This window comes from Euprymna scolopes, chromosome 42 (assembly GCF_053919585.1).
Source record: "Euprymna scolopes isolate OS-2025 chromosome 42, ASM5391958v1, whole genome shotgun sequence".
NCBI classification, from domain to species: domain Eukaryota; kingdom Metazoa; phylum Mollusca; class Cephalopoda; order Sepiida; family Sepiolidae; genus Euprymna; species Euprymna scolopes.
In genome coordinates this window covers 24614183-24620182 of record NC_136523.1, presented here as the reverse complement: position 1 = coordinate 24620182, position 6000 = coordinate 24614183, and positions in this window count along the sequence as shown.

The following is a 6000-nucleotide window of genomic DNA, read 5'->3' as shown; positions in this document are numbered from 1 at the left end:
TGGGTTTCCACCTCTGGAAGGTTAGAACGTAGACCCCTGATGTTGGAGAAGGAGACATGGTAGTAGGGGTCTACGTTGGAAGTTGGAGAACCGGGTTTAATCGTGTATTTTTTCTTGAAACTTGTCATGATGAAATTTTGGAATTTGTGGACTAAGTCGTCAGATTTACTTAGAGCAGGATAGAGAGGGGAAACTAAGAGAGAAAAAGAAACGAAGATTTTTTTTTATTTGTAGCTAATGATAAGGTAAAGCCGTAACAATTACCCACTAGTATGGCATCGAGGGGCCCCACCAGAAGCTACTGCATGGTCCAGAATCCATTCACCAAATGGCAATACAGCAGATCCAGTACTTTGCACCTGCTGATAGGACAGCCTCCTTAGTGGTTAATCTAAGGTTCGGGTCCCTGACTATCAGGCGGATAACGTCAGCCCAGACAAAACGTTTACCTCCAGCACCATTACTAGTGACATGGCTACAAGGATAGACATAGAAACAGAAAATTTCCGCCATCTCTGCCAACTGTCGCGCAAAATACTGCCAACCTAGAAAACAGCTTTTTCTTCTCCCTTTGTCAGAAAAATCACTCATTAAAAAATGAGGACTGAGGGACAAATAAGAAGAAGCGAGAGTAACAGGAGCTGCCGATAACGCATCCACAATGCGTTTTCTACTCTCCATTAAAACAAAAACAAAAAATTATTAAGTATTCTACTTAATAAAAGTCCAACAGACGTGTTTAAGGGAAAGTATGGTGATAGATTCCCCTCTCACGAACTAAGAATGAGTACAAATTCGTAATCTATTTTTGCAATCAACTTGGTAGATAAATAAACATTTATGGACGAGAATAAAGCTAGCATTTAATAAAACAGAAATACATAAATTAAATACTGAAATAAAATGGAGTTATTAATATTTGAATCTAATTAACAACAGATTAAAAATGGGCTTCGCTTAATAGCTTAAATACTCGCCATCCCCTACGCCATTAGCCAGAAACAAACCTACACGGCCAATTTTAATTTTAAATGTAGAGACGTCCGTCAATAGTGATCTAATACCCACATGGATGAAACGGGGAAATGTTTGCATTACCTAATTAGCAAGCGTTAATCACGTTAAATTAAATACTGAAAATAGATACACCTAATTTTACGTAGATATTACAAATAATAATAATAATAATAATAATAATAATAATATACACACACACATATATATATATATATATATATATATATATATATATATATATATATATATATTAAAGAAGATCATAAAAACGGTCCTTTCGTTTTAAATGCAAAAAAAAAAAAAAAATTGATTTTATAAAAATAAATAAAATCTAATACGGCGCAAATATCATAAAACACAATTGTAACTACGGCTCTGATTTTTGCGAATTTTTGTGATCATGCCCGTATTTTTATATTTAATGAGTTCTTATTCTTCTGATGAGTGAGGGCGGAAAACATTAAAAATTGACATAGCAGTTATGATTGTTTCTGCTCTACGAAAAAGGTGTTGTAAAACATTGCTCATTTTAACATGCACACAGAAATAAACCGTAAAATGAGCAAGCATCTTGGAATTTGGAACATATAAGATATATCATTTATTTGCATTTGCTCTGTAGTTATATTTAACATACGTCGAGCTTTATTAATAAAAGGTTTGGTATATCAAAGCGTAAAATATAATTAAATAAGAATACTTTTCTCATATATATATGCACACACACACACACACACACACACACACACATATATATATTTATATATATATATATATAGGGGAGAGTGTAGATAACTTTTTGTTACCACATTCGTCGTCGCCATTTCTTTGTGACGTATTTGTCTTCTGAGAAATTCAATTTTAACAGCATCGTCTTTGATTTGAAAATATCAACTTCGTAAATATTCCAGTTTTTCTTTTTAAATTGCATTCGATATGTTTTTATCACATCAAATCTTTTTTCACGGTTTCCAAAATTTGCCCAAAGCAAAACGAACCTTTCCCCTATCCTCGCAAAAAAAAAAATACAAATAAAGGTGAATGAAATAAAAATACAGCTGGTATGGGTCGTGGGTTGAGTACAATATTTCTTTCTTATTTTTTTTTTTTTTTTTTTTAATTTTTATTTCCTATATTTTCTCTGTATCGGGTTTGGCAGGTATATGGTGTTTTGAGTGAAATCGTTTTTTTACCAAAAGCAGCTTGAGACACCGGAAGTGTTTGCGTGCTGATGGTTTAGCAACTCTGCTTAATGTGTTTGGTTTCAAAAAGACATGTTCTTTCATGTTCGAATATAATATAGCAAATAATATTAAAGATCGTGTACGTATTTATATATGTAATGCCGTAGGTTATATTATATACAAGAAGTATTTGAAACGATTATATTGTAAATGTACCACACACACACACACACACACACACACACATACACACGCACACACACATACATATATATATATTCATATTATATAAACATTATCTTTAACACACACACACACATAAATTTATCTTTAACACACACACACACATATATATATCTTTAACACACACACACATATGTATATATATCTTTAACACACACACACACATATGTATATATATCTTTAACACACACACATATATATATATCTTTAACACACACACGCACACACATATACATGTATATAGATCTCTTCAACACACACACACACACACACACACATATATATCTTTAACACACACACACACATATATATCTTTAACACACACACATATATATGTGTGTGTGTGTGTGTGTGTGTGTGTGTTAAAGATAATGTTTGCGTCTTTATTTATTATTTGTTTATTTAATCGTTTACTTTTTCCTGTTTCTTGTTTCTTTTATGGGTACATTTACGGTTATTACTAAGCGTCTGTGTGTTTATCACCGTTCTTACATATACGGGCGTGGATGTGTATGCTCCTACGTATGTTACGTGCAGTTCACTGTTATGTGTGTGTGTGTGTTCTTATCCTTACACCGTTTCTTGACTTGAAAGTCTTCGAGACGTGTACGTGCCAAGTATGATGCGTACATACCTGGTTGCCTTGGCCAGCGGATGATATCTTCTTGAACGCTGGTCTCCATCTCATTTGAGAGTGGTCACTGTAAACCCATTTATTAATGACAACAAGATTGACTGAAGCTTCAATCATTTATTCAAGGCAAGCCTATATGTCGGACCCTGGTTGTCGGAGACCCGGGATCTCCCGTTTGCATTCTCTGCTGTATAAAACCACTCTCAGCCCATGTGGTCGTCAACAGGAAGCCTACGACAATAATTCCCGTGTCACTCCTAATTTTCGTGCATTCTATCTAGGTCGTCAAAAGGTGACTTGAGTTCGACGCCTGTCAAACCCAACCTTTTCTGACCCTGCAAAATCGTAGATGGGAAACCCAAAATATGCTTATATAACTTCTATTTCTAAAACTACCTATATAGCAATTAAGCTGGGATTCCCAATACTACCTATATAGCAATTAAGCTGGGATTCCCAATACTATATATATATATATATATATATATATATATATATGCTGATGAGGAGACTATGTATAAAGGACAAAACCTTTATCGAACTATTGTCAATAGTTATTGACAATTTCAATAAAATGAACATCGTTTCCGAAACGATCGTACACTCGAATTGATTTTGATTTATTTTTTTAGACTGATTTTTTATTCACAATTATGAATCGTTTTACTCAATATTAATATAGCTCTAGGACATCTATACCTATTGAGCTTATTATATATCTACAGTACAATGGGCACTGTTCCTTTTTTTAAATATTAATACATTTACTAATACATTAAAATAAACTCCGCTCTTTAGACTCCAGGTCTAATTCCCTCTATAACACACACACATATATATATATATATATATATATATATATATATATATATATATATATATATATATATATATATATATATAGATAGATATGATAAACATATTGATATTGAAAATTTATGCAAATTTTCAACAAAAGACACTTATAAACCTATAAGGAAGGTATGCAAAGTTTTAATTATTCGACAATGGATACAAATAAACCCTTATTCCATGGAGTTTCAAATAGAGCAATTCTTCTCATCAGAAGGAAGAGGTTGCAAAATATACAATAAATTTTGCAGGAAACAAATAATATGAAGTTTATGTTAAAGAAGTAATTTAGCAAATTGAGACAGTTTGAAAGGAGTCACAGGGATTGAGAAAGCAAGAAACGGAAAAAAGGGAAAAATAAGGATATGCTAAAAATTCAATGGAAAAGATGGTAAAATCAAGAACAAGAAAAATACGGGTTTTTTGAAAATGCATTGTTAATCCATGAGAAAACATAAATATAAATATAAATATAAATGTTCAGGGTAAAATGGAGCGTCAAAGAAAGGGAACGTTAAAAAATAAAGGATCAAGGAAAAGACGAGAGAAAAAGAGAGAAAACTTAAAAAGAGAGATACGAGTAAAAGAAACAAGGACGAGAGGTGAGAAAGAGAGATAGATATAGTTAAGGGGGAGGCGACAGAGAACGAAAGGAATAGGGCATATATATATATTTTTTTACAAGATAGTCACCACTTATCAAGGCCCGGGAGCCACTCGGGGATAAGAGTTATTGCGTGTACAGTACGTTAGTTTTTGAGATTTGATAAAGTGTCTTACTTAAGGGGGCGGTTCATCAGGAACCTGTTTACATTAGACTTGAAGACATCCAGGTTGTAGACAGGTAGGAAACAGGCAACCGGTAAAGAGTTCCATAGGTGTGCTCTTCTAAGAAAGAATCTCTGTTCATGGAATCCACGTCTTGATTTTGGCACAGATAAGGAGTGGGGAAAATTTTTGACAGTGGTTTCAGCTAGGCGGGTGTTTATCGTGAAAGATTGGCGAGGGGGCCAGAGATTGGAGTTTAGACGATCATCTGCCATGGTAGTAACGATAAAACAAAGATAGGCTCGTAACTTCTCTCCTGTGGGAGAGAGGTTGCAGAGAAGAGAAAAGGGCATCCCCCACTAGGCCAGGAAGCCTATTTTGCACTCTGGATAGGCTGTTTTTAGCAGCTCCTGCCCAGATGTGGCAGCAGTACTCCATCCTTGGACGTACTTGGCTTTTATACAGATAGAGAATTGCACCAGGGGTGAGATCTTCTGGAGCGGTAGAAGGATCCTACCATTTTTCCGACGACCTTGGCAACTGACTTGATGTACGTGTTCCATTTCAGATCATGAGTAAAGGTCAAGCCCAGACGCTTATCAAAACATGGAGCTTCCCCTAGACGAGAGCAACCCATTTAAATTGATGCCAGATGGGGATCAGAGCGTTGATGATGTAAAGATAGGAGCTTGGTTTTAGATGCATTAAAATTAACCAGCCACCTCCTCCCCCACTGTATTACGAGCTCAAGATCAGAGGAGAGAGAATTAGAGAGAACTTTGTAATTATGGCCTTTGATGTGTTGCCATAGATGGTCCTATCATCAGCATAGATGTCAACGAATGTTTTTGGAGATCATTGATGTAGATCAGTAAGAGAGTTGGGTCTAGGATTGACCCCTGAGAGACTCCACCATTAATATTGAGCGTCTCTGATTTCTGCCCATCAACAACTACTCTTATGAGCCTATTGGAGAGAAATGATTGAATGATCGAGAAAACATTTCCAGTGATACCCTAGCTGGAAATCTTGTGAATTAGTCCCTTATGCCATACCTTATCGAAGGCCTTTGATATGTCAAGAGCAATTGCCCTAGAGAGGAAGCCTTTGTCAACAGATTCACTAATCCTATGAGATATAACAGTTAGCACATCTGCTGTAGATCTGGCAGAACGGAAACCATATTGCATGGCACTAAGAAGGTTATTTCTGCTGAGGTGGTTGACTACTTCTCTATTTAATATGGATTCCAGCAGCTTACTCATGACACACAGGAGACTTATTGGCCTGTACTGAGAGGGG